The sequence below is a fragment of the Macaca nemestrina genome, chromosome 4 (genome assembly GCF_043159975.1).
Source record: "Macaca nemestrina isolate mMacNem1 chromosome 4, mMacNem.hap1, whole genome shotgun sequence".
Lineage (NCBI taxonomy): Eukaryota > Metazoa > Chordata > Mammalia > Primates > Cercopithecidae > Macaca > Macaca nemestrina.
Window position 1 is genome coordinate 167191381 of NC_092128.1, and position 24738 is coordinate 167216118.

Consider the following 24738-nt stretch of genomic DNA (forward strand, 5'->3'; position numbering starts at 1 on the left):
GGAAGCTGCATGACGGCTGCATTGTCTTCCTTATACAGCTGTTTCCATTTCGCATTTATGCTATATTAAGACAGGTGCAACTTTTATGGAAAGAAATTACAGGCTTTTTTTGGAATCTCCGAAAATAAAATGGCATATTTTTCCCTCAAAGTAAAGAGTTCTCCAGCAACTGTCTCAATAATTTAACCAAAAATCAATCTAACATTCTAGGTAGTCAGGGTACTAAATTAAAAATACAAAGTATTCAATAACATTTAAATGATAATTATACACCTTGTAATCATATATGGCTTTTCTATGACAAGCAAATTACATAATTTTAATTTTCATTGTTTCAATAGATCAACTGCACTTTTGAAGTTTTAGCTGAATATAAAATCACACAACATCTACAAGAGGATTTGGGATTGGAGCATAATTTTTTGCCGAGTATGTGCAGAGTTCCCAGGAAAGGAAATGCCTAAGACATAAGTAAAATTCAAATTTAACAAACCTGCACATTGTGCGCATGTACCCTAGAATACGAAACAAACCTGCACATTGTGCACATGTACCCTAGAACTTAAAGTATAATACAATAAAATAAAAAATTTTTAAAAAACACATTTAATATGACTTTCATAAAAGGTGATTGGTGCAAACTATTAAATAATAGATTTTTAATTCTTTCATTTCAACTCAACAAATACTAAATTTGAGTCTCAAACTTGGCTAATTAGATGAGTCTTTTGGGAAGGGAAAATGGGATTACTTATCAGTGATCTCTGCTTGGGAAGGGAGGCCAGTCGGTTCTGAACTTTACTCTGTTTTATGAACATTATTGAAATGGAAGTTCATTCACAGTTTCAACCTTAATTATATCCAGAGGGTCCAGAACCACTTTTTTTTTTTCAAATTCATTTATCTTGAGCAACCAGCACTATTTGATTTTTTGCAGTTGCCAACTCTTCTGGGGATGGCTCAGATGCAATGTATGTGATAAATCAATAAAGAATAGGCTCCCTTTTCTCAAAAAATTTGCCATTGAATTGTGAAACTAAAAATATGAGAAAGTAAATACAAATTTAAATGAAAGTACAGTATGAATCTGTATTAAGTGGTACTGTATGGCACAGAGGAAGAATAGGTCAAGGCTAATGAGGAATGGTTTCTTTGTTTGAAGGAGGAGGTGGGTGAAAACTGGGTGAGCATTCCAGATGGATATATCATGGACAGCTGGTAGTATGTGAATCACCGGAGCCTTTTAGTACTCATTTTTTCCAAATAATCCTACATCCCAGTTTTACTATCCAAATAATTGATGTCAAAGTGTTATGCCATTTCATTAAAACTCATTTTATTATTTAATTGATGATTAATCTCTCTTTTATATTGTACTAAAAACAGCACATATTTAATAAAATACATTTAGACTAATGCATATTTTGTAAAATTTTTATTTTTTATAGATTTTATTATTAAAACATTGAATATAAATTTTGGTTTATATGTTACAATATTAAATGTCTAAGCATGATATAATTTAATACATGTTTTAGTTATTTGTATTATACATGCCTTTTAGTCGTGTTGTACATAACACAAAATGTTTGCCCTTTATTTTTAGGCTAAAATAATAAACAATATCATTTGCAAAGTGCGTTACTAGAAACAACATTAATTTTGCTTCTAGATGTAGAATATTTAAATTAATGTTATAAAATTTTATGCCTGAAACATGGATTGAGATAGGATCTGGATATTAAATATCAAAAAAATGGGAGAGGATAATTTTGATAACAGTCAGATTTGTGATAGTAAGAACATCATTAATAGTTAATAGTACAGCATTATTTTTCCCAAAAGGTGAGATACTGCTTTAAAAAATATAATTCTAACATACTGGATTTGTTTTTAATTTCCAGGGGCTACATGTGCAGGTTTGTTTCTTGGGTAAACTGTATGTCATGGGGGTTTGATGTACAGATTATTTCATCACCCAGGTAATGAGTAAAGTACCCAATAGGTAATTTTTCATTCATTACCCTCCTCTCACTTTCCGTTCTCAAGTAGGCCAAGGTGTCTATTCTATTATTTGTGTCCATGTCTACTCAATGTTTAGCTTTCACTTATAAGTGAGAACATGTGGCATTTTATTTCCTGTTCCTGTGTTTATTCGCTTAGGATAATGGCCCCCAGTTCCATGCAGGTCACTGCAAAGGACATGATTACTTTTTTTTTTTGTATGGATGCATAGTATTTCATGGTGTATATGTACCATATTTTCTTTATCCAGTCCACAATTGATGAGCATCTAGGTTGATTTTGTGTCTTTGCTATTATGAAAAGTATTGTGATAAACATAAGTATGTATATGTTTTTATAATAGAACAAGTTATACTCTTTTTTGTATATACCCAGCAATAAGATTGCTGGATTGAATGGTAGTTCTGTTTTAAGTTCTTTGAGAAATCTCCAAACTGCTTTCCACAGTAGCTGAAATAATTGACATTCCCACCAACAGTGTATATGTATTTCCTGCATCACCAACATCTGTTTGTTTTTTTTTACTTTTTAATAATAGCCATTCTAACTGGCATGAGATGGTATCTTATTGTGGTTTGAATTTGCATTTCTGTAATTGGTGATGTTGAGCATTTTTCATATGCTTGTTGGCTGCTTGTATGTCTTCTTTTGAAAAGTATCTGTTCATGTCCTTTGCCAATTTTTAATGGGGTTGTTTGATTATTTTAAATTGTTAATTTGTTTAAGTTTCTTATAGATCTGAATTTTAGATCCTTGTCAGATGCATAATTTGAAAATATTTTCTCCCATTCCATGGGTTGTCTGTCCATTCATTATCAACTCTGTTGATAACTTCCTTTGCTGTGCAGAAAAGTTTTAGCTTAATTAGGTCCCACTTGTCAATATTTTTGTGCAATTGTTTTCGGAGTCTTCATCATGAAATCTTTTCCAGGACCGATGTCCAGAATGGTATTTTCTAGGTTTTCTTCTAGAGCTTTTATAGTTTTAGGTTTTACATTTAAGTATTTAATCCATATTTGATTTTTGTATATGGTGAAAAGAAGAGCCAAGTCTCAATCTTCTGCATATAGCTAGCCAGTTATCCCAGCACCATTAATAGAAGAGGGAGTCTTTCTCCATTGTTTATTATTGTCAACTTTGTCAAAGATCAGATGGTTGTAAATTTGTTTTTTGTTTGTTTTTTAAGATAGAGTCTCACTCTGTCGCACAGGCTGGAGTGCAGTGGAGCAATCTTGGCTCACTGCAACCTCTGTCTCCCGGGTTAAAGCGATTCTCATGCCTCAGCCTCCCAAGCAGCTGGTATTAAACAGGCACCTGTAACCACACCCGGCTAATTTTTGTATTTTTAGTAGAGTGTTGCCCATGCTGGTCTCGAATTCCTGAACTCAAGTGCTCCACCTTCCTCAGCCTCTCAAAGTGCTTGGATTACAGGCATGAGCTACGACAAATTTGTAATGTTAATTCTGGGTTTTCTAGCCTGTTCCATTTGGTCTATGTGTCTGTTTTCGTACCAGTACTATGCTGTTTTGGTTACATTAGCCCTAGAGTATAATTCGAAGTCAGGTAGTGGGATGCCTCCACGTTTGTTCTTTTTACATAGTATTGTTTTGGCTGTTCAGGAATTTTGGCTCCATATGCATTTTATAATAGTTTTTTTTTTTCTAATTTTGTCAAAAGTGACATTAGTAGTTTGATAGGATTAACATTAAATCTGTAAATTGCTTTGAGCAGTGTTGCCATTTTAACAATATTGAATCTTCCTATTCATGAGCATGTAATTATTTTTTATTTCTTTACATCATCTCTGACGTATTGTAGAGATCTTTCATCTCCCTTCTTAGCTATATTTCTAGGTATTTTATTATTATTTTGGGGGCTATTATGAATGGAATTGTGTTTTTGATTTGGCTCTAAGTTTGACGTATAGAAATGCTACAGATTTTTGTATATTGATTTTGTATTCTGAAACTTTGCTGAGGTCTTCCTCTTTTCCTTTGGATGCCTTTTCTTTCTTTTTTTGCCTGATTGCTCCAGATAGGACCTCCAGTACTATGTTGAATGAGAGTGTTGAGCATGGGCATCCTGATTTTGTTCTGGTTCTCAAGGGGAATGTTTCCAGCTTTTGCCTATTGAGTATGATGTTGGCTATAGGTTTGTCATAGATGGCTCTTATTATTTTGAGACATGTTCCTTCAATGCCTAGGTTTTTGAGGGTTTCTAATATGAATGGATGTTGAAATTTATCAAAAGCCATTTCTGTGTGTATTGAGATGATCATGGGGTTTTTGTTTTTAGTTCTGTGTATGTGGTGAATCACTTTCACGGATTCACATATATTGAACCAACTTTGCATTCTGAGAATAAAGATCATCATCATCCTCCCTACATGATTATGGTGAATTATCTTTAAGATGTGTGCTGCTGGATTTGGTTTCTTAGCATTTAATTGAGGATTTTTGCATCTATGTTCATCGGGTATATTGGCCTGAAGTTTTCATTTTTTTAATGGTCTCTTATTTGAAATATATAACTGGTAAGTGGAAGTATTTATTTGATTTTTTTTTTTTTTGAGCAAAGTAAATCTTGCAGGTTTATATACCTGCCCAAATGTCCACTTTACTTAATTTGTTTGATATATAGATATGCTGCAACACAAAATAAACTAAACCTAAAAACATGCACACACATGTACAAAGGTAAACATGGAGCATATGTGTGCATGTATGCATGTATGTAAAATTTAACTGCTTACCCAATTGGAAAATTAAATTTATAGAGATAATACAGGAAATAAAATGACTACTTTTTTGTACTGTCAATTGCTTTATCTGTAATGATTGCCAAAAGTAAAATTTAAACATTTTCTAAAACTCATTCTCCCAGCTTTTTGGAAGCTTCTTTTAGTTCATTCATAATTGTTTGATTGTGGTAGCTATGTATTAAACTTTGCATTTAAAAGTTAGAAATGTTTATTTTCCCTGAAATAGAGCACATTTGTCACCACTAAGAATTTCATTTGCTTTACTTTATTCTCATAGAAAATGTATGGAATAAATAGGACATCCCAGCATGCACAGATCTGAAATAAAATTCCAGTGCACCAATAAAATAAATGTGTTTATTATGCATGATGATAATAATAAAAATTGTGTTAGTGTTTATCGAGCACAAACTAGGCCAGCATATAGCTCTCCTTCATCAAATAAACACAAAGATCTTGTGAAGATAGTGTTATTGTTTTCATTTTATATATTGATTTATAATTTAAAAAGCTTAAATAATTTGTTCAAACTCATCGAAAATCTTGAGTAAAAAAGATTTCTGTCAGGTTTCTAGAATTCTAAACATAAATCCAGTAAAGAGGAAGCAGAAAATATAATTGCAAATATAACTACACATCAGCCAGTATTAGCTACACATTAAATATTAGTTTAGTTTTAATTCTGAAGCAAATTTATTAATATACAAAAATAATTCTCCAGATATTTGTGTCTTTTCTCTACAAGCTAAATTTTGGGATCTATTCTGTATGTTTATATGTATGTATTTGTATACTTATTCTTTCCTTCCCTGCCTCCCTTTCCATCTCTCTCTTTCTAGATGGATAGGTAGATAGATAAGCAGACAGATAGGTAGACCAATTCTAATATTATATTAGCAGTTAAAGGAGAGCAGATTTTAAAAAGCTTATGAAAGAGTAATTAATAATGAACCCCTGGCTATGCCAGGAAATCTAGTGACAAATTGGTTATGTAGAAAGAACAGATCGTTAACGAGCCATTATTGATGCTGATTAGTTAGTCACAAAAAAAAAAAAAAAACATGAAGCTTAGTCATTGATAAGTCTATTAAAAGGTGTTTGTATGAAATCTGAAAACACTTTACAGAGTAAACATATTGGAACAAAAATTGGAGAAAAATGAGCAGGGCTTTAGAGAAAAGAATAGGGGTGGAGCTGCCTGTACAACTGCAATTGCACTGACTATGAAAGTAACCATTAATAGAAAATTGGATACAGAAAATTTAGGAGATGGAAGAAATTATTATTTTTAACAAATGATTTCAAAATTGTTATACCATTTAAAAAATGTTTGCGATACTAATTTGAAATTTCAAGTCCAAAGACCCGAAAGAGTTAACATATGTAGGGAGGTGACTAATGCATTATCGGGAAGGTCCTTTAAAAAAACATTAACACTTTAATAAAACAACTGCAGTTGAAGTCACATTTACATCTGAGATAAAGAAAATAGGAACGTTATGACTGATTTAAAAAAACACAGACTACTCATAAAATAATAGCTATAACAATAATGGAATTAAATGAGTGTAATTTATTTTACAGATCAATCTCTGTGGGTTACATTAGCTAAAGACAAATAAACATTTATTTGCAAGATATTTTGTTTTCTAATATCAGTGTAATGAAGAACTAAATTGTACAAGACTATACAAAAATATTTTAAGATATCTTTTTTTTGTATAAAGATCACTGTGAAAGCATTCCCATCTTTCATTGTTATTTTCTTGATTACTATTGATTTTTATAATTCACAACTTTTACTTTACTATTCACTATGGTACTTCATTGCAATTGGCTATTTAAATAAACTTTATACGTACCAAACAAAACCAAACAAAATGATAAGGTTGTGGGCCATGAATTTTTTTATTATTTTGTCTGGATTAATTCAAGGTATGCCTCAGTAGTGGTTTCTTATTCAAAATACTGAAGGTAGAAAATAATTGTTATTTCCAGTACTCACCTAAATTCCAACATAAACTGGCAGGCAGGAATAAAGTTAAGTCTTCTGACTGAGAGGGAACAAATTAGTAATAGTGTTTGCTCAATTCCTTATACATGAGGATTACTGTTTTAATAAAAATCTTGGCCGGGCGCGGTGGCTTACGCCTGTAATCCCAGCTCTTTGGGAGGCCGAAGCGAGTGGATCACGAGGTCAGGAGATTGTGACCATCCTGGCTAACACGGTGAAACCCCGTCTCTACTAAAAATAAAAAAAATTAGCCTGGCGCGGTGGTGGGCGCCTGTAGTCCCAGCAACTCGGGAGGCTGAGGCAGGAGAATGGCGGGAACCCGGGAGGCGGGGCTTGCAGTGAGTGGAGATCCCTCCACTGCACTCCAGCCTGGGCGACACAGCGAGACTTTTCCTGTAGAGAAAACATTCTACTTCATTTTTTGTAGACCTAATGTAGCTAATCATCTCAAATGTGAGCTGTTGGACGAGAACGTTTACATATTAAAGATCAAGTATTTTTCAGTCAGTTGATAATCACCTTCCTGCTTTCTGTAGGTGACTATTGATTCATTGGTTTGAAATAATATGAGACAGTTGGCAGACAATAATAGTAGCGTAAGTAATTCTCCTCGAGAAAAAAGAGCTTTGTAAATATGAGATTGTTTCTATTTCAGTATGTTTAATTCTTGATAGTCTTATTAATTGCACTGCTGATCTTTTGATATAACTTATTTTTAAAAATTAAAACAATAAAAAATAGAATTCTATTACTACTAATAATAAATCAGAAAGCTTTAAATTACTATAAATATATACTGTAGTATGCAAAAGTATCAACGTTTCTCATGCTTTTACTGAGAAATAATCCTTTATGAAAAGAAATAGAAGGGTATTTCGTTCCTGTAATAATTTATTGTCTTAACTTCAGTGGTTATATCTTGGATGCAACAAGATGGAATGACAAAGGCATATTAATGCAATACAATAAGGGGATCATGTGTGGCTTTTGTCACAGAATATCAAACACATGTGATTCAGGCCAAATTTGAGTAATGGGTTGCCTAGTAAAGTTCTATGCTTTGCTTTGCTTTGCTTTATTCTAGTGCTATGCTTTATTCTTTTTCAGAATTTGTTTCAAGAACCCATCCTTATCCCTCTGCTATCCCCCATTTTTCCTCGTGTTTTAATGCAATACTTTTTAAATAATGTGTTCAAACTCATCTAGATTTCTACTAGAGGATATTCCTAGGCAATCAAAAGTAAAATGCTTTAGTGTCGATTTTGTGCATTTAAGGTGATTTATAACTCCAGTTGCAATAAAATATTTTGCATATAAATAGTAGATTTTAGAAATAAGGTTGTCTTTAAGATACACTTCAGTTGTTGGTTTTCTTCATTAACAGTATTTAAGCCAGCAATAAATACATTCCTTAGGTCATTAATGCCCTGGAGTTTGACACAGAAATAACCTAAATTTGGGAGAGTTTGACATCTGATTGAGATTGATAAATGTTAACCAACAATATGCTTCCTTTTGACAGCCGTGACCTTCTTTTTTGCCTACTTCAAATCATAGCTAATGGGAAGGCCTTAGTAAGCTGAAATAATGAAAGCTGATTTATTTGGCCTTGGTCTAGGTTAGACACTAAATATCCAGGAAAGAGATCCCAGGGGCAAGGCATAAACTAAACATTAAAATGTGAAATCAAATGGCAGAAAAGAATCCAGCTAGTGTTCATAAAGAGATAGTTTTTATATAATCACAGGACTAGAAAACTGTAATTTGGGACATTAATTTTATGCTTATATTTTCTCAATCATGTACTTTTCTATTGCTCTTTATTTTCTGTAAAGTCTTTTTGCATCAGTGTAATTCAATTATTTAAAACATTTAATGCATAATTATTATTATGAAAATAATTTAAAGATAGAGGTAAGTGGAAGACCGAGGAATGTGTGTGGCAACTACCTTTAGAATGTAAGTATACAACCTTCAGGGGGAGCGTTTTAAACCACCAATGAAACAAAATTCTGCCTGATCATATATCACAGACATAAAAAAGATACATCATAAAAATCCATGTGCCAATATTGGCTTTGTATTACCATTTAAACCTTATAATTACCTAAATGGAAACATGTTTTATTTCTGAAGCTGAAAAGACAATTTTCCATTTAATAACCATTTATTCTCAGGCCATGGTATGCAATAATGCTTGCATGATTTGGAAACCCAATTAATCAGTTTTTCGGTTTCGGTATAATTAAAGGTGTTCATATCTGCTTTCAGTACACAAAGGGTCATTAAACTAGAGAAAAAGGGATAAATATTAACCTCACAGATTACTTTTATAGCTTCAGTGCCACTGCAAACTACCTCTATATTATGAGTGTTCATTATACCATTTCTTTTCAATGAATCCATTCAATACATTAAGATGTAAATAATGAACTGATACCTAAATTAACAACAAAACATTAACTCCCATTCTCCTCTCTCTCGCCTTGCATTAGTCACTCAGCTACTGATGGATCTATGGATAGTCTCAGACACACATCTGCTTCTCTGACACAAAGCATTATGATGAAGAAATAGAAACACCTTAATATATCCAAAATCATACAATATTATTAAGAAATAAAATTAAACCAAATTTAATAAACCAATAAACTACAAAATAAAACCTCATTGACTCTTAAGTATTAAAATGTGATTTATTCAATTACCTGTAGTATGTTATTAACCTAGCTATGACTTTTTTATATTTGTTAGAAATTATATATTAAGAAATATATACAGTAGTTCCCAGTAGAAATTTATATAAAATACCCTATTATACATATATAACTAAATCTAAGATTTAAAAGAGATTCTTTACTCTGGAGAAAATAATGGTGGATTAATTTGGTACTTTTTTAGGGCCTTTCTAAATTAAAAGCCCACATTACAATTCCCAATGCAACCCACAATCTTACATTTATGAAGAAATTAAACAAATCTACTAAGAAATAAATTCAAAATCTGTAAAATCTGCAATTTTAATGTCATTCAAAACTTTTATTCCAAATGTTCCTGTTCTTAGCAAAGTAAAAGCAATGTAATTCAGCCTATTAACAGAGTAAATTAAAAATGGTTATCTCAGCATTTCATACCCATCAGGATGGCTATCATATATTTAAAAACAAACAAACAAACAGGTATGTGTGAAGAGAGAGAACTTTCTGCCTTACTGGTGGGAAAGTAAAATAGTCCTGCTATAGAAAATATAACAATTTAAAACTAAACGTAAAATTACCCTATGACTCTGCAATTCTACATTTGAGTGCATACACAAAAGAATGGAAACAGCTATTCAAACAGCTGTTTTTGCATCCATGTTTATAGAATCCAAATGTCCTTCGATGAATGATTGGATAAATAAAATTTGATATCTATACAAAATGAAATGTTACTCAGCTTTAAAAAGAAATGAAATTCAACCACATGTTATAACATAATGAACCTTGAATATATCATGCTAAGTAAAAAATAATAACAATAAGCCAGACATGAGAGGACAAATATTGTATGATTCCACTTAAGTGAGGTACCTACAGTGGTCAAATTCATAAAGACAAAAAGTAGAACAGTGGTTACCAGGACCTGGGAGAATCGGTAATGGGGAGTTATTGATTAGGGGATCCAGTTTTAGTTGAGGAAAATGTTCTGAAGATGCATCAGGGTGTTTGAAGAACAATGTGAATATGTTTAATGGCACTGACTTGTACATTTAAAAATAGTTACAAGGAAAAATTTTATGTTTTCAAAATTTTTTTGAATGATCTTAATTGATGCAGAAAAATCATCCAACAAATCCAATAGCTATTCCTGACAGAAATTCTCAGCAAACTAGGCATCGAAGGGAAACCAAATAGAAGTAAACAAAACAAAATCTATATTTATTGTGTGATCTTATATGTTTCTCATGCTACTTCTCCAATGCCTTATATTCCAAGTGTAATTGTATGCCTTTAAAAATAATTCTGTGACTTTGTTGAAGGCTACGAGCCTATTGTGTGTGCCTAATTTACTTTTCATCTACTTGGAAATACCACTCAGCTTCCAGATTCACCTCAGCTGGGCGTGGTGGCTCACGCCTGTAATTCCAGTAGATCACGAGGTCAGGAGGTTGAGACCATCCTGGCTAAAATGGTGAAACCCTGTCTCTACTAAAATACAAAAAGTTAGCCGGGCATGGTGGTGTGCATCTCTAGTCCCAGCTACTCGGGAGACTGAGGCAGGGGAATCTCTTGAACCCAGTAAGCAGAGATTGCAGTGAGCCGAGATTGCACCACTTTACTCCAGCCTGGCGACAGAGCAAGACTCTGTCTCAAAAAAAAAAAAAAAAAAAAAAAAACCCAAAAAACAAAGATTCACCCAATTACAATTACCTTCTGGAGTCTTCTCTCTTAACCTTTTTCTGTGACAAGATAAAGATTCAATTGCTGTACTTTTATTGCTGATTTACTGACTGTTTTATCAAGAATATTGAATTTGATCAAATGCTTTCTGCATGTGTTGAGGTATTTATTTTTAAACATGTGCTAATAAATTGAACTACCTCGATCAATTTATATACCTCCTTACTATATTTTCTTGATTATGTTTAGTAGTTTATTATTATTATTATTATTATTGTTGTTGTACTTTAAGTTTTGGGATACATGTGCTGAACGTGCAGGTTTTTTACATAGTTATGCATATGCCCAGGTAGTTTGCTGCAACTATCAACCAGGTTTGCAACTAGGTTTTAAGCCCCACATGCATTAGGTATTTGTCCTAATGCTCTCCATCCCCTCTCAGGCCCCCGTGACAGTCCCCGGTGTATGATGTTCCCCTCCCTGTGACTGTGTATTCTCATTGTTCAGCTCCCACTTATGAGTGAGAACATGCGGTGTTTGGTTTTCTGTCCCCGTGTTAGTTTGCTGAGAATGATGATTTCCAGCTTCATCCATGTCCCTGCAAAGGACATGAACTCATTGTTATTTATGGCTGCATAGTATTCCATGGCATATGTGCCACATTTTCTTTATCCAGTCTATTATTGATGGGTATTTGGGTTGGTTCCAAGACTTACTATTGTAAATATTGTGGCAATAAACATATGTGTGCATGTGTCTTTATAGCAGAATGGCTTATAATCCTTTGGGTATATACCCAGTAATGGGATTGCTGGGTCAAGTGGTATTTCTGGTTCTAGATCCTTGAGGAATCACCACATTGTCTTCCACAATGGTTGACCTAATTTACACTTCCACCAACAATGTAAAAGTGTTCCTATTTCTCCACATCCTTGCCAGCATCTGTTGTTTTCTGCCTTTTTAATTATCACCATTCTGATTGGTGTGAGATGGTATCTCATTGTGATTTTGATTGGGATTTATCTAATGAAATCCCAATGATGAGCTTTTTTACATATGTTTATTGGCCGCATAAATGTCTTCTTTAGAGAAGTGTCTGTTCATATCCTTCACCCATTTTTTGAAAGGTTGTTTTTATACTTTTGCTTGTAAATTTGTTTAAGTTCTTTGTTGTTCTGGATATTAGACCTTTGTCACATGGATAGATAGCAAAAATTTTCTCCCATTTTGTAGGTTGTCTGTTAACTCTCGTGGTAGTTTCTTTTGCTGAGCAGAAGCTCTTTAGTTTAATTAGATACCATTTGTCAATTTTGGCTTTTGTTGCAATTGCTTTTGGTGTTTTAGTCATGAAGCTTTGCACATGCCTGTCCTGAATGGTACTGCCTAGGTGTTCTTCTAGGGTTTTTATGGTTTTAGGTTTTATGTATAAGTCTTTAATCCATTTTGAGATAATTTTTGTATAAGTTGTAAGGAATAGGCCCAGTTTTTGTTTTCTGCATACAGCTAGCCAGTTTTCCCATTCCATTTATTAAATAGGGAATCCTTTCCCCATCGCTTGTTTTTGTCAGGTTTGTTGAAGATCAGATGGTTGTATATGTGTGGTGTTATTTCTGAGGCTGAGGCCTCTGTTCTGTTCCATTGGTCCATATATCTGTTTTGGTACCAGTACCATGCAGTTTTGGTTACTGTAGCTTTGTAGTATAGTTTGAAGTCAGGTAGTGTGATGCCTCCAGCTTTGTTCTTTTTGCTTAGGAATTTCTTGGCTATATGGGTGCTTTTTTGATTTCATATGAAATTTAAAGTAGTTTTTTCTAGTTCTGTGAAGAAAGTCAATGGTAGCTTGATGGGAATAGCACTGCACCTATAAATTACTTTGGGCAGTATGGCCATTTTCACGATATTGATTCTTCCTATCCATGAGCATGGATTTTTTTTTTTTTTTCATATGTTTGTGTCCTCTGTTATTTCCTTGAGCAGTGGCTTGTAGTTCTCCTTGAAGAGGTCCCTCATGTCCCTTGTAAGTTGTATTCCTAGGTATTTTATCCTCTTTGTAGCAATTGTGAATGGGAGTTCACTCATGATTTGACTCCCCATTTGTCTGTTATTGGTGTATACAAATGCTTGTGATTTTTGCACATTGATTTTGTATCCTGAGACTTTGCAGAAGTTGCTGATCAGCTTAAGGAGTTTTTGGGCTGAGATGATGGAGTTTTCTAAATATACAATCATGTCATCTGTAAACAGCGACAATTTGACTTCCTCTCTTCCGATTTGAATACTCTTTATTTCTTTCTCTTGCCTGATTGCCCTAGCTAGAACTTCCAATATGATGTTGAATAGGAGTGGTGAAAGAGAGCATCCTTGTCTTGTGCTGGTTTTCAAAGGGAATGCTTCCAGCTTTTTCCCATTCAGTATGATATGGGCTATGGGTTTGTCATAAATAGCTCTTACTATTTTGATATATGTTCCATCAATACTTAGTTTATTGAGAATTTTTAGCATGAAGGGGTGTTGAATTTTATCAAAGGCCTTTTCTGCATCTATTGAGATAATCATGTGGTTTTTGTCATTGGTTCTGTTTATGTGATGGATTATGTCTATTGCTTTGTGTATGTTGCACCAGCCTTGCATCCCAGGGGCTGGGTAAACTTTTTGATGTGCTGCTGGATTCAGTTTGACAGTATTTTATTGAGGATTTTAGCATCGATGTTCATCAGGGATATTGGCCTCAAGTGGGTCCCTGACCTCCATGCCTTTTGACTGGGAGAGACGTCCCAACAGGGGTTGATAGACACCTTACACAGGAGAGCTCCGGCTGGTATCACGCTGGTGCCCCTATGGGACGAAGCTTCCAGAGGAAGGAGGAGGCCACAATCTTTGCTGCTTTGCAGCCTCTGCTGGTGATACTAAAGCAAATAGGGTCTGCAGTGGACTTCCAGCAAACTGTAGCAGACCTGCAGATGAGGGTCCTGATTGTTAGAAGAAAAACTAACAGAGAGCGATATCAACATCAACAAAAAGGACCCCCATGCAAAAACCTCATCCAAAGGTCATCAGCCTCAAAAATCAAAGGAAGATAAATCCACAAAGATGAAAATAAAAAGTGCAAAAATGCTGAAAATTCCAAAAACCAGAATGCCTCCTCTCCAAATGATCACAACAACTCTCCAGCAACAGCACAAAACTGGATAAAGAATGAGTTTGATGAATTGACAGAAGTAGGCTTCAGAAGGTGGGTAATAACTCCTCTGAGTTAAAGGAGCATGTTCTAACCCAACGCAAGGAAGCTAAGAACATTGACAGAAGGTTAAAGGAACTGCTAACTAAAATAACCAGTTTAGAGAAAAACATAAATGACTGGATAGAGCTGAAAAACACAGCACAAGAACTTCATGAAGCATACACAAGTGTCAGTATCCAAATCGATCAAGTGGAAGAAAGAATATCAGAGTTTGAAGATCAACTTACTGAAATAAGGGATAAAAACAAGATTAGAGGAAAAAAGAAAAGGAATGAACAAAGCCTCCAAGAAATATGCGACTATGTGAAAAGATCAAATCTACAATCGATTGGCATCCCTGAAAGTAATGGGAAGAATGGAACCAAGTTGGAAAACACACTTCAGGATATTATCCAGGAGAACTTCCCCAACCTAGCAAGACAGGCCAACATTAAAATTCAGGAAATACACAGAACACCACAAGAAGAGCAATCCCAAGACACATAATAGTCAGATTCTCCAAGGTTGAAATGAAGGAAAAAATGTTAAGGGCAGTCAGAGAAGAGAGAAAGGTCAAGTTATCTACAAAGGGAAGCCCTTCGTAGAGATCAGACTAACAACAGATTTCTCGTTAGAAACCCTACACGCCGGAAGAGAGTGTGGGCCAATATTCAACATTCTTAAAAAAAAGAATTTTCAACCCAGAATTTCATATCCAGCCAAACTAAGCTACATATGCAAAGGAAAATATAATCTTTTACAGACAAGCAAATGCTAAGAGATTTCGTCACCACCAGGCCTGCCTTACAAGAGCTCCTGAAGGAAGCACTAAATATGGCAAGGAAAAATGGGGACCAGACACTGCATAAACATACCAAATTGTAAAGACCATCAACACAAAGAAGAAACTGCATCAACTAATATGCAAAATAATCAGCTAGCATCATGATGACAGGATCAAATTCACACACAACAATATTGACCTTAAATGTAAATGGGCTAAATGCCCCAATTAAAATACACTAACTCGCAAATTGGATAAAGTCAAGACCCATTGGTGTGCTGTATTCAGGAGAACCATCTCATGTGCAAAGACACATAGGGATGGAGGAATATTTACCAAGCAAATGGAAAGAAAAAAAAATCAAGGGTTGCAATCCTAGTCTCTAATAAAACATTTAAAACCAACAAAGCTCAAAAAAGACAAAAAAGGGCATTACATATGATAAAGGGATCAATGCAACAAGAAGAGCTAACTATCCTAAATATATATGCACCCAATACAAGAACACCCAGATTCATAAAACAAGTTCTTAGAGACCTACAAAGAGACTTATACTCCCACACAATAATAGTGGGAGACTTTAACAACCCACTATCAATATTGGACAGATCAACGTGACAGAAAATTAACAAGGATATTCAGGACTTGAACTCAGCTATGGACCAAGTGGACCTGATAGATATCTGCAGAAGTCTCCACCCCAGATCAACAGAACATACATACTTCTCAACACCACATAGCACTTATTCTAAAATGGACCACATAATTAGAAGTAAAACACTCCTCGGCAAATGCAAAAGAATGTAAATCATAACAAACAGTCTCTCAAATCACAGTGCAATCAAATTAGAACTCAGGATTAAGAAACTCACTCAAAACTGCACAACTACATGGCAACTGAACAACCTGCTCCTGAATGACTACTGGGTAAATAACAAAATTAAGGCAGAAGTAAATAAATTCTTTGAAACCAGTGAGAACAAAGACACAAGGTTCCAGAATCTCTGGGACACAGCTAAAGCAATGTTAAGAGGGAAATTTATAGCACTAAATGCCCACATTGGAAAGTGGGAGAGATCTAAAAATAACCCTAATATCACAATTAAAAGAACTAGAGAAGCAAGAGCAAAGAAATTCAGAAGCTACAGGAGACAAGAAATAACTAAGATCAGAGCAGAACTGAAAGAGATAGAGACACAAAAAAAGCCTTAAAAAATTAATGAATCCAGTAGCTGGTTTTTTTTTTAAAGATTAACAAAATAGATAGACTGCTAAGAAGAAAAGAGAGAAGAAACAAATAGACACAATAAAAAATGATTAAGGGGATGTCACCACTGATCCCACAGAAATACAAACTACCATCAGAGAATACTATAAACACCTCTATGCAAATAAATTAGAAAATCTAGAAGAAATGGATAAACTCCTATACACATACACCCTCCCAAGATTAAACCAGGAAGAAGTAAAATCCCTGAATAGATCAATAACAAGTTCTGAAATTGAGGCAGTAATTAATAGCCTACCAACCAAAGAAGGCCCAGGACCAGATGGATTCACAGTCGAATTCTACCAGAGATACAAAGAGGAGCTGATACCATTCCTTCTGAAACTATTTCAAACAATAGAAAAAGAGGGACTCCTCCCTAACTCATTTTGTGAGGCCAGCATCCTCCTAATACCAAAACCTGGCAGAGACAAAACAAAAAAAGAAAATTTCATTTCAGTTTTTGTTTTTTAAAGGACTTGTCAATATTACCAGAATTTTAAAATTTATCATTATAAAGTCATTCATAATACTTTCTTATTATCCTTTTAATACCTGTGAAATATAGAGTGATGTCCTTCCTCTCGCTACTGACAGATAGTCTGTATCTTATCACTATTTTTCCTGGTTAGTCTTGTGGATACTTATTAATTTTATCGATCTTCTCAAAGAAAGATTTTATTTTCATTAGTTCTTTCAATTGTTTTATTTTATTTTATTTTTTTCAATTTTAACCCACTCTACCCTGAGTTTCATCATTTTCTTATGTCTGCTTACTTGGATTTTCTCTACTTTTCTATTTCTACTTTCTAAAGTGGCAACAGAGGTCACTGAGATGAGGCTTTTATTTTTGAATATGGATATTTTGTACCATAACATTCTTGTAATTTCAGGATGAATGCATTTTACACATTTTGATGTTTTACTTTTATTATAATTCAAACTTTTTAATTTTATTTTTTAAAATTTTTTCGTTGGCACTTACTTCTAAATGTTGATGAATTTTCTGGATATTTTTGTGTCATAGATTTATAATTCATAATAAGAGACAATATTTTTTATGACTTGAATTTTAGCACAGAATAGAGTCTTATGCTTGTAAATGTTCCATGCATGCCTAAACAGAAGTGTACTTTGTGGCCGGGCGTGGTGGCTCACGTCTGCAATCCCAGCACTTTGGGAGGCACTTTTGGGCGGATCACGAGGTCAGGAGATAGAGACCGTCTTGGCGAACTCGGTGAAACCCCGTCTCTACTAAAAATACAAAAAAATTAACCAGGCGTGGTGGCGGGCACCTGCAGTCCCAGCTTCTAGGGAGGCTGAGGCAGGAGAATGGCGTGAACTCGGGAGGCGGAGCTTGCAGTGAGCTGAGATCCGGCCACCGCACTCCAGCCTGGGCGACAGAGCGAGACCCCGTCTCAAAAAAAAAAAAAAAAAAAAAAAAAAAAAGTGTACTTTGCTGGTTTTTGGATTGTTTATAAATGTCAATTAGGTCAAGTTTGTTGGTACTCTAATTTAGGCTTATGCATTTTCCATATATTCTGTTAATTACTGAGAGAAAAATCTTGAAGCCTTGACTGTAAATTTCACTATTCTTTCTTGCAGTTTTATCAGTTTTTAATTCTTATACTTTGCAGTTCTAGTAATATTTCAATATTTGAATATTGAATATCTTTTTCAGAATATAATGACTCCCCCTAGCCCTAGTGATATTCTTTGTTCTGAAATTGATTTTGTATGATATTACCATAGGTACTCCAATTTAATTTTTATTAGTATTGCCATGGTATATGTGCTTATTCACTAACATTTTACTTTTAAAAAATTTGTTTCTTTATATTGAAAATGGAATTCTTGTAGTTAGCAAACAGTTTAGTCTCAGTGTTTATTCGAAAATGACAATCTGGTTTGTATTGGAATGTTTCCACTCCATATATTTAATGTGAGTGTTGATATGCTTTTGTTTAACTGACCATTTGATATATTTTCCATTTGAACCATCTATTATTTGTTCCTCTCTGCCTTTTTTCAACTCCTTTTGCATCGAGTAATTAGTTGATACCTTTTAATCTCTTCTATGATTTAGGGCTTATACTATACGTCTTCAAGTTGTCATACTTTCTTCATGTGGCATTAGGAAGCCCCATGGTCTATAATGAGGATTTGTTTTCCAAGTACAATGAGATTTCAGGAAATTTTACTCTGCTTTTCTAGCTTTGTAACCCAGTCTCTTATACCACTTCATAAGCCTTTAATTGGAGCTCTAGTTCACTGCAAGTGCCTTGCATGACAGGAAAACATCCACTGGTCTCTGTTTCCTCACAATTTTCTATTATTTAGGAAGATCTCCATTCCTTAGGACATGTCTGTATTTAGTAAAATCCTCCAGGGGTAGGGGGAATAGTCAGGGATTATCACTTTATCAAGGAAGAATCTTTCTTCTCTAGAATTTTAGTTTGTACAGTCCCTGCTTCTTTTTCAGGTGTTCGATACCATATAAAACACAATGATTGCAATTTATTTAGGATTTTTTCTTGTTGGAATTGAACTATTAGCCTACCATGATATGGCCATCTTACCTAATAAAGATTAATTTTAAGACAAATGAATAGGAATGGTTATTTTCAAAATAATATTGGGTTAATATTTTAAAATAAAATCTCACTGGCTGGGCGTAGTGACTCACGCCCATAATCCCAGGAACTGGGAGGCTGCGGCCGGTGTATTACCTAAGGTCAGGAGTTTGAAACCATCCTGGCCAACATGGTGAAACCCCATCTCTACTAAAAATATAAAAATTTGCCAGGCATAGTGACACATGCCTGTAGTCCTAGCTACCGCAGAGGTTGAGGCAGGAGAATCTCTTGAACCCAGGAGGCAGAGTTAGCAGTGAGTCGAGATTGTGCCATCGCACTCCAGTCTGTGAGGCAAGAGCAAAACTCTGTCTCAAACACAAATAAATAAATAAGTAAATAAAATGTCTCAAAGTCTTTTAATAAAAATTGATGAATTCAGTTAATTAACATAACTTTTGAATACTATTAATACATTTGAAATCCTATCAATATCTTTTATTAAATGTGATTTTCTTTCCTGATTTTCATCTTGTCTTTTCTTTCTGATTGATTCTTTTATATTTTATTTTTGACTCAACAGTTTTAGTATATGAAATCTCCTTGTATTTGTGTACTTAAAATATTATTTTACCTAAATATTTTATAAATATTTTAAAATTTAAACTATATTTATCTGCCTTCTTGAACAATGCAGATATTTCAGAACACTTTAACTCTGATTATTTCTGTACAATTTATATGTTACTATATTAATCTGTTCTCACACTAATAAGGACATACCCAAGACTGGGTAATTTACAAAAGAAAGAGGTTTAATTGACTCACAGTTCCACGTGACTGGGGAGGCCTCACAGTCATGGTTGAAGGCAAATGAGGAGCAAAGTCACATCTTACATGGCAGCCGGCAAAGGGAGCAGGCACAGGAGAATTCCCCCTTTATAAAATCATCAGATCTCATGAGACCTATTCACCATCATGAGAACAGCACAGGAAAGACCAACTCCCATGATTTAATTACCTCTCACTGGGTTCCTCACATGACACATGGTAATCATGGGAACTACAATTCAAGATGAGATTTGGGTATGGATGCAGTCAAACCATATCATTCCACCCTTGGTCCCCCCCAGATCTCATGTCCTCACATTTCAAAACCAATCATACCTTCCCAACACTCCCTTAAAGTTTTAACTCATTTCAGCATTAACTCAAAAGTCCATAGTCCATCTAAGTTACTTTCCTCCAGCATTTTGGTTTTGTCATTTTTCAACCTTTTCAACCCCTATATATATATATAGCTCTGTATTTACCATAAATTTTCTCAAACACTCTTCTGCATATCAGATAGATTCTGGACTTTTTTTTCTTCTTTTTGTATTCTATTCTATTAATAAAGGCTTTTATATATAAGATATGTGTTCTTTACTAGAAATATTTTGTTTAACATTTTTTATACTTTCATTGAAGCAAAATTCTAGACTGACACTTTATTTTATTTCAATATTTTGAAGATATTATCCCATCATCTTCAGGCTTCCATTGTTGTTGAGAAATATACTGACACTCACTGTATTTCTACAGAAGGTTTTAGCCTTCTGTTGATAATATGTAAATCTATATTTGATGTCAAATTGTTTCAGTCTTAGTAATTTGGGGCAACTTTAACAAATTACTGTAAACTAGATGTCTTATAAACAGCAGAAACTTACTTCTCACAGTTCTGTGAGGGCTGGAAGTTTTAGATCAGGGTCCAGCACAGTTGGGTTCTGCTGAGGGCTCTCTTTCAGGCTGCAGAGAGCTGAAGTCTTTTTGTATATTCACATGGCAGATGACAGTCACCTAGCTCTCTACATTCTTCTCATAAAGGCACCAATGCCTTTTACGAGGTCTCTATCCTCATTACCCCATTACATTTTAAAGGCTTCACCTCCAAATACCATCACATTGGGATTAAGGTTCAATGTATGAATTTGGGGTAAGCAAATTCAGTGCATTGCAGTTTTTCTCTTTGGTGTTCTGAAATTTCACTACCCAGAGTGAAGATATTTTTCATACCTCTTCTCTAGAAAAACAATTCCCTGATTCATTAACGTTTCAATCATTTTTGTGAATACTGTCATTATCTCCTTTCATAAATTTTCTTTTTCTTGTGACTTTAATTAATATCATGGTAGAACTTCACATTTGATTTATTTCTCAAAACTATCTTCAGTAGTTTTCACTTACTTGACTCTTTCTTCTTCTTTCTGGTTGAATCTTACAGACAGATCTATTTCCTTGACTTTGTCTTCAACTATGATTTATCTTCTCTACAATCTATCCATTGAAAATTTTGTTTCAACAGCTTTATTCAGTCCATTTTTCTTCCAAATTTATTCAGCCATTCTTATTCCTTTCTAATCTTTTCTGAATCTTACTGTGATGGTTAATTTTATGTGTCAACCTGACTGAGCCACAGGATGCCCAGATATCTGCTTAAACATTATTTTTGGGTTTACCTATGAAGGTGTTTCTGGAAGAGATTAGCATTTGAATAGTTGGATTGAGTAAAGCATATTACCCTCCTTGATGTGGAAGGGGGTGTCATTATCCAATTAATCAAAGGCCTGAATAGAACAAATGGTGGAAGAAAGTTGGATTCTCTTTCTGCCTTACTACTGGATCTGGGGGAAATTCTCCTGCCCTGCCCTTGGTACTCCTGGTTCCAAGGCCTTCAGATTTGAACTGGAATCTATACCACTGCATCTCTGGCCCTCAGTCCTTTGTGCCACAGTACCAGTCTTCATGGGTTTCCAGTTTATAGACACTGCATTATGGAACTCTCAGCTTTCAAAATTATGTGAGTCAATAATCTTGTAATACCTCTCCTCTATATACACAAGTATAAAATATGCTATGGGCTCTATTTCTCAGGAGAAGTCTAATATAGATTTTGGTGCCAAAAGTGGGGTGTTGCTGTAACAAATACCTAAAAATGTGGAAGCAGCTTTGGAACAAGGTAATGAAAAGATGCTTAAAGAGTTTTGAAGTGCATGCTAGAAGAGGCTGAGATTGTCATGAAAGGATTTTTAAGGTTATTTTGGTAAAGGCTCAGAAAAAAAAGGAGGAAGGTGGGAGGGCAAGTGTCCATATTCTTAGAGAAGACAAAAATAATATAAACAGAATTTTCATAGAAATATGGATGATAAAGCCCATTCTGATGAAGACTCAGATGGAAATCAAAAGCATTGATTAGAGAAAAGGTCATCCTTGTTATAAAGTGACATTGTTCTTATTTTAGTGTTTTATGAATGGTAGAACTTGCTACATATAATTGGATACCTAGCTGAAGAGATTTCTAATCAAAGTGCTAAAATAGTAGACTTGGTTCCTCCTAACTGCTTATAGAAAAACACAAGAAGAGAAAATAACTCGAAGACAGATTAATCAAAAGGAACTAGAGATTAAAGACATGGCAAGTTCTTATTCTATAAATATTGCAATAAATAAGAAAGCATGTTTGAGAAAGAACACTGAGGCTGTGTTCAATTTACCCTTTGATAAAGAGATAAATACAGGAGTAAACCATGGACTTAATCAGCTACCCTAGCAGGAAAATTGCCAGTTCCAACCGAAGGGGAAAGAGATGGAAAGGAATGAAGAAAGGTCAGACTTCTTAGGTTTTATAGGCTGGGACCATGGAGCTATTTGGCTGTCAACACTGCTATACTCTTCAAGACAAGGGAACGATGACCCAGAAAAATACTAAGAGATCATAAGGCTCTCTCCTTAGGTTCAAAAGAGTGGGGAAGATTCCTCAGGAAACTTACCATCATGGTGGAAGGAAAAGGGGAAGCAAGCACATCTTCATGGTGGAAATAGGAGAGAGAGAAAGGGGAAGTGCTACACACTTTTAAACAACCAGATCTCATGAGAACTCTTTGATGAGACAATACTTGAGGGATGGGGCTTAACCATTAGAAACCACCCTCATAATCCAATCACCTCCCACCAGGCTCTACCTCCAACGTTGGGAATTAGGACTCAACATGAGATTTGGGTGAGGACACAGCCCCAAACCCTATCATCTCTCTTACTGGATCCCAATGTTTACTGGTGGATACTAATAAATTATTTACTGCAAAGTTAAGTTTGGTAAAGGGGATTGGTGTCAATGTTTTCTAAGGTTTGTAATTAACACACATGGACTACAAACAACTATGGAACATGAAAGTTTAATCTTTGAATAAGACTGCAAGTTGTGGTATTTCACTCTTATTTCAGGTATCAATTGTTTTAGAATAAATTGCACCAAAATGTAGTGACATAACAATCATTTTACCATATCTCAAAATTCTGGGAGTCCAGTGGTAACAATTAACCTCTGCTCTACACGATGTCTTTTGAACTACAACATTCAAGATGACTTCTTTCCTCATATGTCCAGTATCTTAGGGTAGCTGAAATGCCTGGGGGATAGATGGATGGAACGATTCAATTTGGTGCATAGGTCTAGGACCTCATTTCTCACTCTCTGCTTGTTTCTTCCCCAGTTGGTCTCTTAGGTGACTTTTTGGGCATTTTGCAGCACACCAGCTGGGTTCCACAAGGTAAGAAGTCGAGCTTGCTACACTGTCACAATGCCTGAGATCAGAAATCCCAAATCATGATTTCTGATACATCTATTGGTCAAAACCAGTCTCAAGGATGGTATATGTTGAACAGGAGGAAAAAATAAGCTCTATTTCTTGAAATGAATTAAGTGTGCACTCAGGAAGAAGACATATTATTGAGAAAATTCTTTTTTAAAGTTTTATTTTAAGTTCATGAGTACAAGTGCAGGTTTGTCACATAGCTAAACTTGTTTCATGGGGTTGTGTTATACAAATTATTTCATCACCCAGGTGTTGAGCCTAGTACCCATTAATTTGGGTCTAACTGGAAAAATATCAAACACATTTTCCAACTTGTTTTCAAATTTCTTTTTACTTGTTTTGATTACTTGAAAATCAGAAAGTTATTTGGCTCAATGTCATTAAAAAATATTTCCCCGTGCATAACTCTGTTGTATACCTATCTTATCTTTAGAGAATTTGACATAGAAGCCAAACATTTTTAAATTAAAAACTAAAATATGTGTGTGTGTGTGTGTGTGTACGTATGTGTGTGTGTGTGTGTGTGTGTGTGTGTGTGTGTGTGTAATTATAGCTGGTCCTATTTCCTTTGGATTGTTTTTTAAAAAATAAAATAATAAAGTTTACCTGTTACTAACATTAACATTTTAATAATTTAAAATCTAGAAAATTGAAAGCAAGCTTTTGAAAAATTAAAAACATTTCAATTATTTCAGTAAAGAGAAATTACATTTTCCTTTACATGTTTACTCAATATGTATTTTTCCTTCTATTACATTTTATAATACTCTTAAAATATTGCTTTTAATGTTCTTATAATCATACAAAGATACATTTACACAGATATCTTTTGCCCTTCAAGCATTTTCTTTCAAGATAAAGTCATTTTAGTAGCTTAACTAAATTAATGAGCCAGAAACATTAGGGCAACTGACCATCTCAAGTATTCATATTGCTTTATTCAGCAGAAGTAGTTCCTACGATTTTGTGCTTAATTCACTCCATTTCACTGGTTCACAAACCATGAAAACATTAATTTTATTCAATATTTTTCTTGGCATACTGACTGAATAACTTTCCAAGGAATGAGACATAT

At 34.4% G+C, this 24738-nt stretch overlaps 1 long non-coding RNA gene across 4 annotated transcripts in view; it reads left to right on the top strand.

Moving 5' to 3' along the window:
• Nucleotides 1–24738, top strand: part of LOC105472828 (uncharacterized) — a 75412-nt gene that overhangs the window by 34124 nt on the left and 16550 nt on the right. For all 4 annotated transcript variants that reach the window (XR_011621759.1, XR_011621761.1, XR_011621758.1 and 1 more), the window contains exon 2: nt 23562–23618. This is a non-coding gene — a long non-coding RNA (uncharacterized lncRNA). The remainder of the gene's footprint in view (nt 1–23561; nt 23619–24738) is intronic.